Source organism: Schistocerca gregaria, chromosome 4 (assembly GCF_023897955.1).
Source record: "Schistocerca gregaria isolate iqSchGreg1 chromosome 4, iqSchGreg1.2, whole genome shotgun sequence".
NCBI classification, from domain to species: domain Eukaryota; kingdom Metazoa; phylum Arthropoda; class Insecta; order Orthoptera; family Acrididae; genus Schistocerca; species Schistocerca gregaria.
Window position 1 is genome coordinate 481,689,524 of NC_064923.1, and position 22,259 is coordinate 481,711,782.

General features: G+C 40.4%; 1 protein-coding gene across 4 annotated transcripts in view; it reads right to left on the reverse strand.

Moving 5' to 3' along the window:
- LOC126267149 (insulin-like growth factor-binding protein complex acid labile subunit) overlaps positions 1-20,311 on the reverse strand; it is a 71,372-nt gene extending 51,061 nt beyond the window's left edge. The window contains exons 1-2 of one of the 4 annotated variants that reach the window (XM_049972083.1): positions 20,241-20,310; positions 15,804-15,928 (exon numbers count right to left, since the gene is read on the reverse strand). The gene's annotated coding sequence lies outside the window, so the exon portion shown is untranslated. Of the gene's footprint in view, positions 1-15,803; positions 15,929-20,240 lie in introns of all 4 variants that reach the window. The other 3 variants (XM_049972081.1, XM_049972082.1, XM_049972084.1) reach the window with 3 other exon arrangements.
- Positions 20,312-22,259: the final 1,948 nt, after the last annotated feature.

Genomic DNA, 22,259 nt, shown 5'->3' on the forward strand with positions numbered 1-22,259 from the left:
TACTCGAATGATATTAGTTGGAAGCAACAGGCTATCTCCCAGTCCAGGGTTCAAATTTTTGTCACTATCCCATGTCGTGGAGAACATCTTATTTCTTTATGCGTTTCCAAAATAATATCACATGACGTCTCCATAGTAATTAATTTCCCTATCTGGCAGCGCATTAGTTAACTTTAGTCCATCATGCTGCGCTGAAACAGCACAATTTTCTCACGGTTAGTCTCAGCGATTACACTAGAACAGGTGTAAGTAAAGAAACGGTAAAAGCTGAAATTATCAAAAACATCTAATGAAAGGCGAAATGGCGGAATCAACTAATTGTTAATGACCCAAATGGGGAACGATCAAAACTTTTTTTTTCTTCCGGAAGAATGCGGATGATGCAACTGGAGCGCGCCGTTTCCTGAAGCTAGAAGCTGGCAGACATTTACCGTAGATTTATACTGCAGACGATCTGTGATCGTTTCACAAACGCTAGGATAGTTTCAGTTTTACACTGAAGAGGCTCTTTAAAGGGCCGACTCGTTTCGAGTTTCTTTCTAGAAAAGGTCTGTTTGACAGGAATGCTGCCTACAGATGAATTAAGATTGCATCATCAGTTCATGCGTATGGGCAATTGTCGAAAACAATCGGTCAGTAGGAAGGGCACTAGCATGTCAGCGCTTGGAGCCCCTCGTGTGCGAAACGTTGCTTCAGAAATATTTCGACGGCTAGATGTGCTGTCATCCAGTTTGTGAACATCAATTCCAGAGTCGTTCTTCTAGTCAATCCTAAACATTTTCAGTGTCTCAAGGAGTCAAAGTAAGAAGCAGATATAGCTAAACCTCCTTTCGACATCAGAATCATGGGACGCAGAAAAGTAGCAAAATTTCGTTAAAACTGAAAACAGACGCGATCTTGATTTGTTTAAAGCTATAGCCCTCGTTAATCCGAGAAGTTTTAGAGGAACCACGCAAAGCCAGAATTTTACTGGCCTGACCGCGTCTGCCCTGTGATACTGTCACTAATCCGAAACCAATACCCACTGAGGTTGTAACACCATAACTATAGTGCTTTATTGATTTAGTTTGCTTTTGTTTCATTTAATATTACATCGTTAAGCTTATGTAAATGTGTTTGATTGAATCGATAACACAAAATTGTATACTCCTTTCTTTGTTTAAAACTTTGATGTTGTGGCTTGATTCTATGCAAGTAGTGTATCTGTCATTTAAATTCTTTGTCCCATTTGGAGGGAACAAAACTTACTGTATATAATTGTAATTTCTGTGTGAATAATTTTTTGTAGAAATACTAAGATGTGCAAATGGTCTGTTTTGTTTAAACTATTTGTTTGCTGTTACGTAAACTGCTGATCCACACTTAGGGTTCTTAGTTAGTTTGTATGTAAAAGTTGTTGTGATTCCCCTCGGGAACGGAACTGAGTAGCGCGCGCAAATTGTGGTTGACTTAGGTAGAAAAGGTGGAACAAGAGTCAGTCGGAGACGAGCCACCAGTCGGGGACGAGCTAAGAGTCGGGGACGAGCTACAAAACTGTGCATTGCAATGTAAAAGATGCATATTGTGCTGGTTATGAGAGAGGCTTTTTCAGCTACTTTCCAATGCCTCGGATGGATGGATAAATAGCTGGAACTATTCTGGAAATTGTATCTGTCATCGCCACCAAGAAAAACAGAGTCCAGCAATTCTACCTGCAATTCCACCTACCGACATGCAATCGCCACCACATTGCGCAATCACTGTAATGGAGCACTATAGCAATGTACAGTGAAGGATCAGCTTAATGAATGTGTTAGTGTGCTCAAATATAAGGTAATTTGTAGCTGAATTTATGTACCTACCTTGATTTTTTTCCTTATCATAACACGTCTCAGTTTCCTCTCCGTTTGAACTAAAGTGATTTCCGAGTGTCCTTACTGAAAGAACATTAAAGCCCAATGTTTTTGCTAATTAATGCCTCTTGAACATAGTAAAAAGAAAGTTAAAGTTAATAATGCTTGCTGAAAGTAATTTTCCTAATAAAACTACTTGTTAATGTATTGTTGCCAACTTCAATTTAAGAGTTCGTAAGATTAGGGCTTATAAAGTTTCGCTTAGTAAATGATCACATTACTGACTGCCTGTTGTAAATCGCAGAAGGTGAGTCAGTATCTTACATATATGTTAATTTTTGTCTCTCAGTGTAGTAAAAGTGGAAAACTGCAGTGTGAAACGTTATATACTCATGTCTGCTAAGTGTTTGTCTTGTGTATTGGAAATACATATTAATAATATAACAGGACCCACAGTTTGCCGAATGTGTTAATGCTAGGTAACAAGTAATGGGAAGACCACTAATTATGAAAAACATTATTTGTTTATTCAAATGATAGTGAGAAGCAACCTGTTAGTGGATTCCAATTAACTTTCATTTTAAATAGTAAAGTATTTAACTGAGAGAGACTTAACCTATATCCAGTTAATGATTCTGTAGTGAATAGTAATAATAACGTTATAAAGACCATCCAGTTTGTGTAAGCCCTGAAAGTAATAGTGTGTTTCGGTATCTGTTATAGTTTTGCAAATAGTTTGTGCTGCTCCAGTTGTTAGCTTCAATCTTAAAACATATGTATGTGTCAAGAGTTCACTGCACTCTCGTGTGACAAAGTATAGGTTGTGTTTATCCATAAAAGTTACTAATAACTGTTTTCTTGGACGAGAATGTTAATCATTCTCTTGCCTAGTTAGGCTGGCGACCGTTTTCTTTACCCATTAAACAGTGCAGATAGGCAAAATTTTGTTTGTTACTGTTCAAATATTTCCGTAATTCTGACTTTCACTTCCGATAAGCCAGCTTCGTTAGGTACAACACGGTCAACACAACAAAATTCCTCTCAGAGGGTAACACTGCTCTGTTGCGTTATACCATAATTGCTTTAATAAGATTGGTTTATTTCACAACTTGCTTTAACGTTATGGTACAGCGGTAGCAGGCGGTAGTGTTATACGTGGCGCCGCGTGACAGGACGTTGTTCATTTAGCATATACAGCCGGAAAAATTATAAGAAGTTAGCATTTTACAAACATACAGTGAACCTAAAACGTCCTGCGGCACGAATCTGTACCTTATTTGACAGAACGGATAGCGAAAGTTCAGTTTAAATTGAAAATAAAAGATATCAATACTTAATAGCAACTAAAATGGACAGGAAACTAGAAATGAATCTAGGTACACGAGAGCAGAATGCAATCGGGAGTAGTTCAGGTAGCACACCAACAGGTGGCACTATGCGCGAGTTAAATTACATACGATACCACGCCGATGTCAATAAACAAATAGAAGCTATGCATGTCGCGCGTACTAAGCAAGACAATATGAGCGATGTTGTGGAAGATAGTGGCTATGTTAATGAATCGCGGGATATATTTGAATCACCAAAAACCTGAAAGGGAAGTAGGACTCGCACATAAATATGTAGCAGAACCTAAAAGTGAAAAGAATCCAGATATGATAGAATTATTAAAAATGTTGTCTGCACAAATTGCAGCACAGGGTCATCAAAATGCTGCGCAAAATGACAATATTAATGCACAAATCGTAGCACTGGGGCAACAAAATGCAGCACAATGTAAACAAATAGAAATGCAGGGTACCAGACTTGGCAAACAAATTGAAGAAGTCAACTCAAGGGTAGGAACAGTGAGTAATGAAATCAAAAGTATTAAAAGCGAAATTACTGTCATCAATAGCAATATTGCCAATGTACAAGGCCAAATTGATGACATTAACGAAAGATTTGACACTGAAGCAATTAAAATTCAAGATCAAATAGAACCCTTAGTCATCACTAAAGTGGACGAAAAGGTATTCGGTATTAAATCCGAAATACAAACAGAATGTAATGCGGAATTTGCACAGATTAAACAATCTGTAACAGAAACAAGTAGAGAATTAACCAAACAGATTGTTACTTGCGAAAAGAAATGTGAACATAACACTTCACAAATCCAAAGCAAAATGTATGACTTGGAAAGAAAAATACAATCAGGATCTACACATTGTACTGAAAAAATGCCTTTCAGTAAAATCTTAGAGGGCGAGGAAAAATTAGACCCTGCAAAGAGGCATAACGGATGGCACCCCCTTGATTTTGTAAAGAATTGCGAAAGAAATTTTCCTGAATATTTGACTGAGCAGGAAAATATTAATGTTGTAATCAGTGCATTAACGGGAGAAGCAAAAATGTGGGGGTGGAATCTGGATACAAACCAGATGTCTTTTGAAACCTTTATTGCAAAAATTTATTGACGAATGCTGGTCGGAACAAAAACAAGACCAGTTGTGGCGTGAGTTTCTAATGGCCAGGCTGTATGATGTCAGAGATAGGCAAACCATGAAAGAGTTTTGCGAATCATGGTACAGGAAGTTGATGCATCTGAAGGCTAGGAGGACTGAAGCCGAGATCGTTTGGGTTCTTTGGCAGAAACTGCCTGAGGATTCTAAGCGATATGTTGGGAGTACCCACAAAAGTTTTTCTGCGTTCTTGGAAAGGGTAGAGGATGAAGATCACTGGCGAAGAAATCGCGAAACTCGTCCTCATAATAATAACAATTATTCGCGCGAAAGCAAGGACCAAAACGAACGACCTCAAAACAATAGATATCGTGTAAACACGATTCAAAGAGGTCGTGCGAGAGGCATGGCGCGGAATTTCCAAAATAGGGACGAAATGGAAAACTGAAAACCGCGTGTGTTACAGGCCGGATTCACGCGGAAACCGGTTTTGGGCCCAAAGAAAAGATGTCAAACCATAAATTCAAGAAAGAAAGATGTAAAACATAGGGCAGGAAGGTTAAGGACGCGCCTATGGAAGACGTGCGCGGAGTCATACATAGTGGCGTTCCTAGTGCGAAATCACGTGACCGTTCGTGCTCGGGTCAGCGCTTGCTGGAGCACCGTACATTACACTTGACAGCACACACAAATGGCAGACGTCGGAACAAGATGGCTGCCGTAGAGAGAAACAGAAAAGGCGGGATCGGACACTTCCGTTGGCCGGTTTCAGTAACAGACGAATGTAAAACTGAAAATGAAGTTAATATGTCATATGATAAAGATAACTGGATATCGAAATCGTGCTAAAAGGCACCATTAAAGAATGAAATGGAGCCAGAAAAGGGGAGTGAAAAGGAGAATATTTGTACTGTTAATGATGTGTATGAGGTAAAAGACGCAGATGTGGGGGAGGTTATGATGAATAAAGAGGAAAGGTAGGTAGAATATACCACGCAAAAGACGTGTGCACAATTAACAATAGGTGAAAGTGATGTAAAGGAGGACAGTAGTAAACAAGACATTATAAGCAGTGCAGATGAAATTATTGTTAATGGAAATGTGTTTGATGATTTTAATGCAGAAGGGCCTAGTAGGAATTTCGCACGATTACCTGAGAATGATAACAAAGGGGAAAATGAAATGAAGGTTATCGAAGCATATGACGATTATACTAAGTATGAAGTTAAGGCTGAAATCGTTCAAAGAGATACAACAGAAGTGCCTGACTGTCCAAACGGTGTGCAGTGTGTAGAAAATGAGTCAAAAAACGAAATGGCTGAAACATCTAGTGATAATCTGCCTCACTGTTTAAAAGTTGCTTTCCTGCTCGAATCTGATAAAGAAAATGAAATCAGTGATAGTTCAGACGATGAAGGGTCTATGAATACAGATAAGAAAGAATATGCTAACTTACCTTATTGTTCAAAAGTCGAGTACTTAAGTGAATCTGATGGTGAGGAAGAGAGTAGTGATGACTCCAGTGAAGATGAATTTTCAGGTGTAAACGAAAGTGAATATACATTTACTGAAAGAGGATATGAGAAAATAAGTGACCTTTTCCAAAGCAAGATACAGAAAGCAGAACTGGGCCAAAACTGAATGAATCAAAAAATGGCTCTGAGCACTATGGGACTCAACTGCTGTGGTCATTAGTCCCCTAGAACTTAGAACTACTTAAACCTAACTAACCTAAGGACATCACACACATCCATGCCCGAGGCAGGATTCGAACCTGCGACTGTAGCAGTCGCACGGTTCCGGACTGCGCGCCTAGAACTGGGAGACCACAATGGCCGGCCTGAAGGAATCACTAAGTAATATAGCACAGGGGCATAATTTGCAGGAAGCTCCAGATGATCCTATACTAGGGCAAGCCTTAACAAATGTTTTGAATAAGTGTGAAGTACAGGAACAAAAAGAACCATCTGGTAAGATAATAGCAGAACAGGAGATCATGTACCTTGCTGAAGACTTGGAAATTCCAAAACCTAAAAAACCACCTGATGAAACAAAACGTTGGAAAGATCTGAATAGCTTAGTGAAAGATGTAGAAAATAAAAGGCCTAAAAAGCCACCAGATTTAAGTAACTGTTTATGAACCATAAAAGACTGCCTGGCTAATAAAGAGACTGGGGGGCAGGTTGCTGAATGTATATACACTGTTAATATAATGCATGACTAAATTTTTATTGTATCTGAGTGTTACCTGAAAGTGGATTACTGTTTTGTTGATCTTGAGACCTGGAGCAGGCTGGTGTTTATTTTATTATTTATTTTGCTTAGAAACTGTTTATTTTGAATTGAATACTTGTTGTTGCCAGTCTAATTATGAAGATAGAGGCAAGTAGTGTGACAGACTTATAAACTTTATGAATAATGATGCTTATGGTAACTTACTGAGAGTGCAAAGAACTCTGTAAGATAATAATTTATTTCTAATGTACTTAAAAATCAGAAAGGGCTTAGGTTTGCAGTATGTAGTTTACTTAAAGATATATGTCCTCAGATGAGGGTTGTTCAAGCCTCAGGGGAGATGCAGTCTTTGCGTTGTCAGGTGCTTGACGAGCACCAGGGACCCAAGTCGTTGCCAACACTATTTCCATTTCTTTTCGTGCTGCCAACCTTCCTCTTCATCATTCAGAACTTTTTCTGTCTTCTGTCCTTCTTCTCTATCAGAATAAACCAAAGACTGTGGAAATAATGTAAGATTCTGTGTATTGTTTGTGGACAAGTAAATGAATAATTAAATTGGGCACACTAGAAAATGACCAAGAATAATGAAAGTATTGTAATGGAAAAGTAATTGAAAGAGAAATATGGATGAGGAAAGGTAAGAATACTGAAAACAAGGTAAATGAATACTAGAATATGACTAAATGTAAATGTTTTTGAAAAGAGGGTAAATATGGTGTTGAAAAACTGTGTGCGTTTTTAAAACTGAGGAGATAAACCTGACTAGAGTATGTGAAGTAGACATTAGCGGTATGTGTCTAGTGCCAGCAAAAGTGGGCAGAAAGCACTTACAATAGGATGTAAAATTATTGTCCTGATCTTGACATATCTCATGACCAAAATATGTGAAAAAATAATTAAAGTAAATATTTACCTTAAACGAATTATACTGAGTAAGAAAGTGGGGAGAAAAACCACAAATCTGGGACTCCCAAATAACTCCTGAACATTGTCATTATGCCAAAAATGTCATTTAAAATTTTTCTTGATTAATGTATATGTTACCTGATGTTGTTATTTGAAAAGAAATGGTTCTGTTACCAGTGTCTAATTACTGTTTCAAAGTTACAGGTTTTATGTCTTATACTGTTAATACAATTGGTAACCAAGATGTGACATTATTATGAAAAACTTAAAGATGATGACAATAAACTGGTCAAAATTATGTTGTTGGGCAGCAAAACAAGACAAAAGAATAAAAATGTTGTGGTCCTGAGGATGAGGACTACCTAAAATGCTATGTGAGCAGTAGACAAAGGACTTGCCAATGTGGGGCAAAGAATTGATAAGTGGTCACGAACTGCCTAACCTATAGGATTGGGCACTGTGGTAATTTAAAAATGTGTCTTTTAGTGTGCTAAATCTAAATTTTGTTTTTTGTGTCTAAGTGTATACATACAAAGACTGCCAAACCAATATTGGGCAGAATGAGTAACATAGACTGCTAATGCTGAGGCAAGCAGTGAAGTAAGTTAGGTTTTTTGATAAATGTGTTATGAACTGACTATTCTTTTTAAAGTCAGTGGAAAGTTATTATATAAGATATATATACATTCTTATTCAAATGGATGTAGATGTTTTTGATGCTAGGTTTTTTTTTGGAATTACCTAAGTTTTGGACTGCCTAGTTTTAAAACACAGCAGTGATGATTAAAGATAGGTTTTGAATAGGTTAGTGTGTTTATGTGCAACAAACGTTTTGGACTGCTATTAATGAAGAGCAGCTTTAAAGCTAAAAATTTTGAAAAAAAACCTTGAAAAGTTGCTTTGTAATTAAATAATCAGCTGAAAAACTTTCTCATAGCTGTTCATTTAAACATTTCTGCATATGTGGATGCAAATTGAAATTTTCAATATTTATTAATTGTTGAATCTTGTAAAATGTACTGTGATCATGAATATGCTTGGGTGTCTGTAAACATTTACTTTCTTTGAAAATATTGAAAGACTAATTTCTGCTTTGTTAAGTTAAAATGTTGTATGTTATTGTATATGTGTTTGTATATGTGTTTATTTTTTATTTTTTTTGGAATACTCTAACTGTTCTAATAACGGGCAGATTATTTTGTATACTGCTTGTCTGTCAGTGATGTAGTATCTATGTGGAAGAACCAGAAAGATTAAAGATATCTTGTGTAATGATGAAAATTAGTCTCCTTAAACCAGTGTGGGCATGTCATTACTGTTAATGTCTTAATTTTGAAAATGTTTTGGGAGAAATGTATGAAAATTCTTAGTGTATGTACTGTATGTCTGTAATATGTATTTTGTTGGTCCTAACTTAAGTTGGATGGTATAATTTTTTCTGTAGCCAACACCACTTAGGTGTTATAGATGTTTCCTTGAAGTATCCCTGACAGGAAACTTCAACAAAACATGGGGCATGTGTAACACCATAGCTCTAATACTCCAATGATTTATTTTGCTTTTGTTTCATTTAATATTACATCGTTAAGCTTCTGTAAATGTGTTTGTTGAATCGATAACACAAAATTGTATACTCCTTTCCTTGTTTAAAACTTTGATGTTGTGGCTTGATTCTATGCAAAGTAGTGTATCTGTCATTTAAATTCTGTGTCCCATTTGGAGTAACAAAACTTACTGTATATAATTGTAATTTCTGTGTGAATAATTTTTTGTAGAAATACTAAGATGTGCAAATGGTCTGTTTTGTTTAAACTATTTGTTTGCTGTTACGTAAACTGCTTATCCTCACTTAGGGTTCTTAGTTAGTTTGTATGTAAAAGTTGTTGTGATTCCCCTCGGGAACGGAACTGAGTAGCGCCCGCAAATTGTGGTTGGCTTAGGTAGAAAAGGTGGAACAAGAGTCAGTCGGGGACGAGCCACCAGTCGGGGACGAGCTAAGAGTCGGGGACGAGCTACAAAACTGTGCATTGCAATGTAAAAGATGCATATTGTGCTGGTTATGAGAGAGGCTTTTTCAGCTATTTTCCGATGCCTCGGATGGATGGATAAATAGCTGGAATTATTCTGGAATTTGTAACTATCATCGCCACCAAGAAATGACAGAGTCCAGCAATTCTACCTGCAATTCCACCTACCGACATGCAATCGCCACCACATTGCGCAATCACTGTAATGGAGCACTATAGCAATGTACAGTGATGGGTCAGCTTCATGGATGTGTTAGTTTGCTCAAATATAAGGTAATTTGTAGCTGAATTTATGTACCTACCTTGATTTTTCTCCTTATCATGACACGTCTCAGTTTCCTCTCTGTTGGAACTAAAGTGATTTCCGAGAGTCCTTACTGAAAGAACATTAAAGCCCAGTGTTTTTGCTAATTAATGCCTCTTGAACATAGTAAAAAGAAAGTTAAAGTTAGAAATGCTTGCTGAAAGTAATTTTCCTAATAAAACTGCTTATTAATGTATTGTTGCCAACTTCAGTTTAAGAGTTCGTAAGATTGAGGCTTATAAAGTTTCGCTTAGTAAATGATCCCATTACTGACTGCCTGTTGTAAATCGCAGAAGGTGAGTCAGCATCTTACATATATGTTAATTTTGTCTCTCAGTGTAGTAAAAGTGGAAAAGTGCAGTGTGAAACGTTATATACTCATGTCTGCTAAGTGTTTGTCTTGTGTATTGGAAATACATATTAATAATATAACAGGACCCACAGTTTGCCGAATGTGTTAATGCTAGGTAACAAGTAATGGGAAGTCCACTAATTATGAAAAACATTATTTGTTTATTCAAATGATAGTGAGAAGCAACCTGTTAGTGGATTCCAATTAACTTTCATTTTAAATAGTAAAGTATTTAACTGAGAGAGACTTAACCTATATCCAGTTAATGATTCTGTAGTGAATAGTAATAATAACGTTATAAAGACCATCCAGTTTGTGTAAGCCCTGAAAGTAATAGTGTGTTTCGGTATCTGTCATAATTTTGCAAATAGTTTGTGCTGCTCTAGTTGTTAGCTTCAATCTTAAAACATATATATGTGTCAAGAGTTCACTGCACTCGCGTGTAACAAAGTATAGGTTGTGTTTATCCATAAAAGTTACTAATAACTGTTTTCTTGGACGAGAATGTTAATCATTCTCTTGCCTAGTTAGGCTGGCGACCGTTTTCTTTACCCATTAAACAGTGCAGATAGGCAAAATTTTGTTTGTTACTGTTCAAATATTTCCGTAATTCTGACTTTCACTTCCGATAAGCCAGCTCCGTTAGGTACAACACGGTCAACACAACAAAATTCCTCTCAGAGGATAACACTGCTCTGTTGCGTTATACCATAATTGCTTTAATAAGATTGTTTTATTGCACAACCTGCTTAAGGTTATGGTACAGCGGTAGCAGACTGTAGTCTTATAAGGCGACAAGTCCTCGTATAGCAATATGCGCATGTACAGATGGTGTTAGCATCGGATACACAAGGTATAAAAGCGTAATACATTGGGGGATCTGCTTTCGGGCAAGATTATCGCAACAAGACGGGAATTAATAGACCTTGAACGCTGAATGGTGGTTGGAGCTAGACGCGTGGGCTTTTCCATTTCGGATATCGTTAGCGAATTCAGTACTCCGAGATCCACAGTCTCAAGAGTGTGGCGAGAAAACCAAATTTCAGGCATTAACTCTCGTCACGAATAATCCAGTGCCTGACGACCTTCACTTAACGACCGAGAGCAGCGGCGTTTTCTTAGAGTTGTCAGTGCTAGCACACAGGCAGCACTGCGTCAAATAATATTAGAAATCAGTGTGGGACGTACGACGAACGTATCCGTTAGGACAGTGCATCAAAATATAGTATTACTGCGCTGTGTAAGCAGACGACCGTCACGAGTGCCTTTGCTAACAGCACGACGTCGCCTGCATCTCCTCTCCTGGGCTTGCGACCTTATCGTTTGGACCCTAGACAACTGGGAACCATGGCTTGGTTAGATGAGTCCCGATTCATTTGATACGACCTGATGGTAGGGTTAGAGTGTGGCGCAGACCCCAAGAACCGATAGGCCCAAGTTGTCAACAAGGCACTGTGCTAGCTGGTGGTGGTGGCTTCATAATGGCGTGGGCCGTGTTTCCATGGAATAGACTGGATTCCCCGTTCAACCTGAACTTGTCATTCAGTTGTGTTGGTATGATTGGCTACCTGCAGATCATCTGCAGCCGTTCATGAACTTCATACTCTCAGACAACAATGTCATGTCACGGGGCAACAGTTGTTCGCGATTGGTCTAAAGAGCAATCTGGACAATTCGAGCGTATCATTTGACCACCTAGATCGCCCCACATGACTCCCATGGAAGATTTATGGGACATAATCGAGAGGTCAGTTCGTGCAAAACGTCCTTCACTGACTAGACTTTGGCAATTATGGATGGCTCTAGAGGCAGTATGGATCAATATCTGTGCATGGGAGTTCCAATGACTTGGTTGTGCCACGTCGAGCTGCAGCAGTACTCCGGACAGAAGGAGGACCAATACGATATTATGAGGTGTAATATTACGAGGTGTACCGTAACTTTTACCACATCACTGTCATAACTACTTCGTAACTTAAAAAGGACAGACACTTATAGTGAAGTTATGTGTGACACTTCTGTCTGCCTTGTGGTTCATCCTTCAGATGGAGACAGTAAACTGGACCTGCTTTCTTGATAATAATCTAAAATGGTAGTACTTCTCGGCTCCTGTTCTTTGTTGCCTCCTTTAAAACTGTGCTTCTTCAAGGGAAAAAAATCACTTGCAGACCGGTGATACCTCACAAGTCTGAAAAAGAGAAAAAGACGCTGCAGCTACCCGCAACAGGCCTTAAAACAATTAATAAGTGAATCAAGAGTTACCCACAAAACTCGACAATGAGCACATGACTAATTATTGATTAAATTCGGTAGTAGTGATAGCAGTGAAAAATGTGTAGCTTGCATATGTCGCCTATCAAAAACACTCTCCTCGCCAAGAGACTTCTCTATCTCCTCTCTCTGTACAAATTTTGGACATGGTGATCCACAACCCATGTCATGAATTTGTTTCATATTCGGTACCTTACACTGGGTTTATAGGGAGACAACCATAAATCGAACTAAGAGAAAAACTGGAAGAAATTTACTTTTAATAAAGACTTCCCTTGTCCAAAATGCATTGCGTGAGTAGAAATATGTCGCACATTATAAAACATGTCTTGGTCAATCTCCTTCCTCCTCTCTGCCTATCACCTCCTTATCTCCCTGTCTGCACATCTCCTCCTTCCCCAATCACACCTCTTCCCTCTCCTCTTTCAGTCTATCTCCTCTTCCCCATCCCTCTGACCTCCCCTCTCTCGGTCTATCTCCTCCACCTCTCTCTCTCTCTCTCTCTCTCTCTCTCTCTCTCTCTCTCTCTGTCCACCTCATCCCACCCTCCCTCTCTGTGTATCCCTCTTGGCCACTCTCTCCCTACCCTGTCCCCTGCCTCTCTCTCTCTCCATCTCCTCATCTCTCCATCTCAACTTTCCCCCAGGCATTCCCACCTACCCATGTAGTGCCTACAAAAGAGGTCGATAACATGTGCTGTTACTACTCCCACAAAATGCCTCTTGTGCAGCACCGCCTATGCGTCAAGGGCTTGAAAACATTTTTTTCCCCATAATGTACAGGCTGTGATGCAAAACAGGCCAATGAAGTTGGCCAGTACTACTGTAACAGCACAACACTCCTGCATTGATGGGCAGCCTATACTTAAAGCACTGGATAACTGTTTCTTGCCCCTGACATGTAGGCTGCATTGCAAATATAGTAGATAAGGAAGGTTGCAGTTGTTCCCACACAATTTATCTGTTATGCCAGGCAGCCTATATAACAGGGGCTTATAAAATGTGTGTATGTATATCAGATCTTTTAATATTTCTTATTATAAAATGAAGACAAATAAATCATAAAACACGTACTTCCATTATTGCAAACAGAGATGAAAATTTTAGTGAAGTCCGTAATAGAATTATGATAAATTTGACATCTACTGATGATTATAAATCTAAAAGGAATTCAATAGATCTTCTCCTATTTCTCTTTCACAGTAATATTCAGAAAAAGTGTATCTTTTGAATTTGAAGTTACATGTGTAAATTATATCTCTACACAAAGTTATCGGCCGTAACAACTGCACAGGTTCTTATGTTTTTTTCTGTCATATACGCTAGTGTGCTAAAGCATTATGACAACTGCCCACACAGAGACAGAATGATACTTAGTGTGATAATGTGCATATGATCTGCAGAAACGTATGGGGATCGATTCATATACTCTGAAGAGCGTGATTTGGACAAAGTGCTGACTGTTACGGCCCAGAAGAGTACCCCACATTTGCGGTTCTAGGCGCTACAGTCTGGAGCCGAGCGTCCGCTACGGTCGCAGCTGCGAATCCTGCCTCGGGCATGGATGTGTGTGATGTCCTTAGGTTAGTTAGGTTTAATTAGTTCTAAGTTCTAGGCGACTGATGACCTCAGAAGTCAAGTCGCATAGTGCTCAGAGCCATTTGAACCATTTTTGAACCAGTACCCCACAGATGACGAAGCTGATCCACTGTTCGTGAGATACTGTCATGAGTATCCATGGAAAATGGCTTAAGGATGGTGTTACCAAGAGTGGTGGAAAAATAGAAACTTCCTGACAGATTAAAACTATGTGCCGGACCGAGACTCGAACTCAAGACCTTTGCCTTTCGCAGGCAAGTGCTCTTACTCTGGAAACATCCCCCAGGCAGTGGCTAAGCCACGTCTCCGCAATATCCTTTCTTCCAGGAGTGCTAGTTCTGCAAGGCTTGCAGAAAAACGTCTGTGAAGTTTGGAAGGTAAGAGACGATGTACTGGCAGAACTGAAGTTGTGAGAACTCGTTGCAACTCGTGACTGGGTAGCTCAGTTGGTAGAGTACTTGCCCGCGAAAGGCGAAGGTCCCGAGTGCGAATCTCGGTCCAGCACACAGTTTTAAATTTCCAGGAAGTTTCATATCAGCGCACGCTCCGTTACAGAGTGAACATCTCATTCTAGTAGAAAAGTTGTTGGACTTCCATGCATCATCAGAAAACTTGGAAGTCTGGGGCTTGCCCACTCTATAAAGCAGGGAAGGCGGCGATATGTGTCATGCCTGATATTGGAGTACAACGCTGGTGCAATCAAGAGTATTTTGGGGAGCACGGTTGAATAAGGGGCTCGCAAGCAGGCGACTCCTACTTCTTTGCGTGGCATCCCGACGATATTGTCAACGACGACTGCAATTTGTACGGAACCATTGAGGTTGGACCATGGATGAATGGAAATGTGTCACCTGGTTGGATGAATCACATTTCCTCTTACAACAGGTAGATGGTTGCATACGGACACACTTTCATCCTGGTGATCGGCTGCCTGGAACATGCACCGCACTATAATGTACCCAAGCTGGTGGGGGCAGGCGGTAACATAGTACGGGGGGACAGCCACATACCACCGGCCCGAAATTTATGAAGTTAGTTTGCTTATGTGCTTACGGCTCTGGCTCTGAGCACTATGGGACTCAACTGCTGTGGTCATTAGTCCCCTAGAACTTAGAACTACCTAAACCTAACTAACCTAAGGACATCACACACATCCATGCCCGAGGCGGGATTCGAACCTGCGACCGTAGCAGTCGCACGGTTCCGGACTGCGCGCCTATAACCGCGAGACCACCGCAGCCGGCTTATGTACTTACATCTGCTGGCACTTACCTCCGGAAAACTACAAACGACTTGTCGAATACATGCCACTCCGAATCGGAGCTGCAATTTGTTACAGTAATGAATCAACACCCTATTAGGCAGGTGGTCACAACGTTAGGCTCATACGTGTGTGGTGCCACTGAATGTTTTTAACACCACTCCACTTTTTAAAACATTAAAAATGTGGTAGAATGAGAGTACACATATCAAGACCAGGATTCGTATTGGAAATGATATCACTAAAGTCTTGAAGCAGACGTGCTAGGCTTATGACAGCTAACCGACTATACAAAATAGTGCTAAGAATTCTGGTATTTAGGAGAGTTGATTCCAAAAATTCGTGTACTACTGATAATGTCATATACACACAAGTGTACAGTAGCACCCTCTCAAAAACTGAGATAAAGCAACAACAGTGTCAGATTACACTGGAATTCGGTGTACGCTGTAATCTGGAAGCTGTGGATAAACCTCACTTTTGAAAGAAGAGTTAACAATGCAGATGTTGTCAGTGATGTGTTCTACTCCGGCATTTGTATTCATTTGCATTTTGTGGAATGCGCATTTACAGTACCTTTTCACTGTTGTGTCCCGAATTTCCTCAGTGGATATCTCACAGACCGATTCTGTACTGTTATTTTATCTGTATGCTGGCTCTGCCTGGGCGTTACTCTGTTCTGCTTTCCGTAGATGGTGAACCTAAAAAGAAGAAATTTTGCCCTGTCGTATTGTTTGTGAGTTCATTTCACTGTAGTAGTTCGTATCATAGCTTGAAACGCTACACTGTTTTAGAATCTACCTTGAAATTTACTGGGCAGTGTATCTAGCGATTAGTGAAATAAGAAACACTGATGGTGCTACTATCGACTTGACAGAAAATCCTAGGAAGTTCTGGTCTTACGTTAAATCAGTAAGTGGCTCGAAACAGCATATCCAGACACTCCGGGATGATGATGGCATTGAAACAGAGGATGACACGCGTAAAGCTGTTTCACAGAGGAAGACCTTCTCTAAATCCTCGCACAAACGAAAAAATGTCTGACATCGAAATAAGTGTCCAAGGAATAGAAAAGCAATTGGAATCACTCAACAGAGGAAAGTCCACTGGACCTGACGGGATACCAATTCGATTCTACACAGAGTACGCGAAAGAACTTGCCCTCCTTCTGACAGCCGTGTACCGCAAGTCTCTAGAGGAACGGAAGGTTCCAAATTATCGGAAAAGAGCACAGGTAGCCCCAGTCATCAGGAAAGGTCGTCGAGCAGATGCGCAAAACTAAAGACCTATATCTCTGACGTCGATCTGTTGTAGAATTTTAGAACATGTTTTTTGCTCGAGTATCATGTCGTTTTAGGAAACCCAGAATCTACTCTGTACGAATCAACATAGATTCCGGAAACAGCGATCGTGTGAGACCCGACTCGCTTTATTTGTTCATGAGACCCAGAAAATATTAGATACAGGCTCCCAGGTAGATGCTATTTTCCTTGACATCCGGATGGCGTTCGATACAGTTCCGCACTATCGCCTGATAAACAAAGTAAGAGCCTACGGAATATCAGACCAGATGTGTGGCTGGATTGAAGAGTTTTTAGCAAACAGAACACAGCATGTTGTTATCAATGGAGAGACGTCTACAGACGTTAAAGTAACCTCTGGTGTGCTACAGGGGAATGGTATGGGGCCATTACTTTTCACAATATATATATAAATGACCTAGTAGATAGTGTGGGAAGTTCCATGCTGCTTTTCGCGGATGGTGCTGTAATATACAGAGAAGTTGCAGCATTAGAAAATTGTAACGAAATGCAGGAAGATCTGCAGCGGATAGGCACTTGGTGCAGGGAGTGGCAACTAACTCTTAACACAGACAAATGTAATGTATTGCGAATACATAGAAAGAAGGATCCTATACTGTATGATTATATAATAGCGGAACAAACGCTGAGAGCAGTTACTTCTGTAAAATATCTGGGTGTATGCGTGCGGAACGATTTGAAGTGAAATCATCATATACAATTAATTGTTGGTAAGGCGGGTGCCAGGTTGAGACTCTTTGGGAGAGTCCTTAGAAAATGTAGTCCATCAACATAGGAGGTGGCTTACAAAACACTCGTTCGACCTGTACTTGAGTATTGCTGGTCAGTGTGGGACCCATACCAGATCGGGTTGACGGAGGAGATACAGAAGAGGATAAGAAGAGCGGCGCGTTTCGTCACAGGGTTATTTGGTAACCGTGATAGCGTTACGGAGATGTTTAGCAAACTCAAGTGGCAGACTCTGCAAGAGAGGCGCTCTGCATCGCGGTGTAGCTTGCTCGCCAGGTTTCGAGAGGGTGCGTTTCTCGAAAATGGTTCAAATGAATCTGAGCACTATGGGACTTAACATCTGAGGTCATCAGTCCCCTAGAACTTAGAACTACTTAAACCTAACTAACCTAAGGACATCACACACATCCATGCCCGAGGCAGGATTCGAACCTGCGACCGTAGGAGTCGCGCGGTTCCGGACTGAGCGATTAGAACCGCTAGACCACTGCGGCCGGCGGTGCGTTTCTCGATAAGGAATCGAATATATTGCTTCCCCCTACTTATACCTCCCGCGGAGATCAATATTGTAAAATTAGATAGATTCGAGAGCGCACGGAGGCTTTCACACAGTTGTTATTCCCGCGAACCATACGCGACTGGAATAGAAAAGGGAGGTAATTACAGTGGCACGTAAAGTGCTCTCCGCCACACACCGTTGGGTGGCTTGCGGATTATAAATGTAGGTGTAGATGTAGATGCTGCTTTCCACCCGAAGAAATAAATAATCATTTTTTTGCAGTAGTTCGTTTATGAATTGATGAAGAAATCAGTAAAATACACAAAACTAATATAAACAAGGGAATAAAACAGTGCAATACGCTATAAAATTATTAAAAAATTGCTAACGTGACAAAAGAAGACTGTGACATGTAAGTGTAGGTTAGAATGGATGTGAGAGGGCTTCCGAGATTCAAGAAAACGTATCAGTTCTGTTGAAACTAACTCAGTTATCTCCAAAATGGCCGTCGATGTCTTTTCGATATCTTTTAATCGTAATAAATAGTAGTTAAAAAGTGTGGGAATGAAGGTTTTCTCGGGAAATTTCATAATGAAATATTCTCGAGTTATAAGTTGAGCCGTGGCATCGTATTGTCGCAACGTTTAGATAAATTTCCTATACGTCATCTTCAAGATTACAAGTTCATACACGCCGTTGCCAAAACACGACACCACGAGTTGGCTGGTAGCACGAGAAAATTTCATCAGTTACGATGTATCTTCAGAAATACGGTCTCGAACCTTGATTTGGTTAGTTTCCTTGCAAATATTTCATTCATTGTTCACAGGGAGTTCTGTATAAGTAAGAAGACTCATACTGAATAGTAATATTCTTATCAATAAAATAAACAGTACCAGTACCTAAACACAAATTTTTAATAACCATATTTTCTGCGTTACTAGAAATTTTCCTAGATCTGTAATTTTTCAAGGTGGTATTTGTTCATAGTCACATGCTAGTCCAAATACACACTATTCTATAAATGTTTATATTGAACTTTCCTCGGTCCTGCATTGTCGGGTTTTAAAGGTCTTTTTTAGCCAAATACAGAAGTGAAACATTGTGGAACGTTGTTAGTTCAAACTATTATATTATTAAAAAAATGTTTCTTAATCAACAGAGAAGCGGCCACATGTTGCTTATTATTTGTTCTATTACTAGCTTCGGCCATCGGCTGCTAGTATCTTCAGACTTTCATTGCCCTGAATACAAGTCGTTTAATGTTTAAAGACCATACGGCCCAATCCTCAACTCAAAACGTCGTGAGTCGCCTATGTTATGTTGTATATCAGCTAACATACTGCCATCAGGGCAATGAACGTCTAGAGACACTCGCGACTGATTAGTGAAACTAGTAATAGATAAAATAAGAAATGACCTATGGTGGCTTAACTGCACGATAATTGTTAACAGTCACTATGTCCCCGATAACGAAGACTCGGTTTGTCGAGTTTGTGTCTAGTACATTGCTTTTTCTGTCGACTAAGCGGCGGTTATTCAGAAATCAGCTATCAAGGTCGTGATTCCCGCGTGCGCTAACCTCACACTTCCGCTGACGTGGGCTTCTTTGGAACCATCACTACGTAGTTGTGTTACGAAACAAGTCGTGCTGAATGGCGGTCCGCTCCCGACTGTACGGTCCGTTTCAGCGATTTGTGACACCGTATTTAATGAAATCGTTCTGTTTCTCCAACCACTATCTTGTTACGTCGGCAGAGGAGATCGATTTGGCTCGGAGAAGAGTATGCTATGTTCGAGCTGATATATCGACAGATAATACGGCATGTTGTTGAAACATGGCGTACGTCAAGTGAAGTCGCAGTTACAAAATTTTTACTTCGGCAGTACTGTGCTGTCTTGTCAGCTGCCGGAACGTGATGTGACGAGTAATGATTATGGAATTATCTCTCCATGGGAATTTCGTACGTGATGTCAAGCACGTATGCACAACATGTAAAGAGCGTAAATTTCATGTCCTTCGAATTCATTTAGAAATTAAAGCCTTTGTCCTGTAAACACCTATCCATAAATGAGAAAAACAGGCAAGATAGTTTTCTTTTACCGTGTGAGTGCATTGAGCGTTTTATCGTAAGTTAGGGATTACAACAAACGCCTTCCCATGTGTTTTGAAAATAAGAAACAGACGTAATTTCGAAGGTTATGTTCGTGGATAAATAAAAACTATGTACAACACAAATACGTGTGTGGGAAACAGTAGTAAACAGATGACAAACCCATCCTTGCGTTGTAACGCAAATAAAAACTACGTCCTCGCAAATATATAAGACATCACAAGTAATATAAGTCTATCAACGAACAGCTGAACACTGGCCGGAGCCGAGTAGCTGCTTCAAATGATTACAAAGAACACAAGGATTGCAGATCTAAGGAAAACAATGTATAAATACAAGTATTGCTTACTGCGAACATATGGTACGTTGTGATGTGACGTGACGGGCCGTCCGTTTCCCGAGGAATCTGGCCGAGAACTGAGAGCGTTATCTCAGTGACGCGGTATCGAGGCCTCGCGACGTACCAGATAAACGCTCATGGGAGCGGCGAACTTCCCGTCGCTGCGGCCACAGCCAACATCCACGCACTTCCCTAGCCGCACTTCCATAGAAGGCACACCAAGTACTGACCTAGCTCTCTCCAAGAGAATCAGTTGCATAAAATTTGTGGGAAATGAACCGCACATTTTACACAGCTACAATGAAGTGCCAAAGAAACTGGTATAGAAAAGCGTATTACGAGATACTTAAACAGCTGGAATACAGCGCTGTGGTCGGCAATCCATATATAAGACAGCAAGTCTCTGGCATAGTTGTTAGATCGGTTACTGCTGCTACAGTGGCAGGTTGTCAAGATGTGAGTGAGTGTGAACGTGGTGCTACAATCGGCGCAAGAGCGGTGGAACACAACATCTCCGAGGTAGCAACGAAGTGGGGAGTTTCCCGTACGATCATTTCACGAGTGTACCATGAATATCATGATCCAGTAAACCATAAAATCTCTGACATAGCACCGCCCGGAAAAAGATTCTGCAAGAACGGGACCAACGAAGACTGAAGAGAATCGTTCAAAGTGACAGAAGTGCTACCCTTCCGCAGATTGCTACATATTTCAAGGCTGGGCCATCAACAAGTATCAGCATAAGAACCATTCAATGTAACATAATCGATATGGGCTTTCAGAGCCAAATGCCCAGTCGTGTACCCTTGATCACTGCACGACACAAAGCTTTACGCCTCGCCTGGGCCTATCAACCCCGACATTGGATTGTTGAATATTGAAATCATCTTGCCTGATCGGGCGAGTCTCGTTTCAAATTATATCGATCGGATGGACGTGTACTGGTCTGGAGACAACCTCATGAATCCATGAACCCTGCATGTCAGCAGGGGACTGTTCAAGCTGGTGAAGGCTCTGTAGTGGTCTGGGGCGGGAGCAATTGGATTGATAGGGGACCCCTGATACATCTAGATACGACTCTGACAACTGACACGTACGTAAGTATCCTGTCTGATAACCTGCATCCATTCACGTCCAGTGTGCATTCTGAAGGACTTGGGCAGTTCCAGAAGGACAATGCGACTCACCACACGTCAAGAATTGCTACGGAGTGACTCTGGGAATGCTCTTCTGATTTTAAACACTTCCACTGGCCACCAAACTCACGAGAAATGAGCATTATTGAGCATATCTGGGATACCTTGCAACATACTGTTCAGAAAAGATCTCCTCCCCTTCGTACATTTACGGATTTATGGACAGCCATGCAGTATTCATGGTGACATTTCCCTCCAGCACCACTTCAGACATTAGTCAAGACCATGCCACGTCGTGTTGGGGTAGCGGGATCCCTACATGATATTAGGCAGTTGTACCACTTTTTTTGGTTCTTCTGTGTAGTGTGTGTCAGAAACTTCTTTTCCTTTCTGAATTAATTTAAACTTCCACTCTCCGGGTAACATCCTTCGTAGCAAATTACATGGAGGTAATCTTTCAATCGCCTAAGCGGCAATATTTTACCATTCATGCACCTAATGATGGAGCCTGTTCAATGTACGCGCTTCTTGAAGGTCTGCGGCATCCAAAGCTGTTAGAAGCCAACTGTTAACTATACATTAAATTAAAAGTATCAATGCTTTTAATTTGCTAGTTGTCGTTTTTCCAGCAGGTCCATTAACTTTGCAACTGACTATACTATGTGGCGACAACAGTTAACTTTCTCAATATAAACACAACATAAAACAGTTTATTAAGCATCAGAAAAATTTCTTACTTATAAAAATGTACAAAGTGCAGCTAAGAATTTTTAGGATAAATGGAGTCTTCCTTACAGGTATCGTCTGTGCGGCGCACATTTAGGTGCAGGCCTTAAGCACGTTATAAATGTCTCCTGGCGTACAAACATAGATCTTTTACTGAACATCAGCT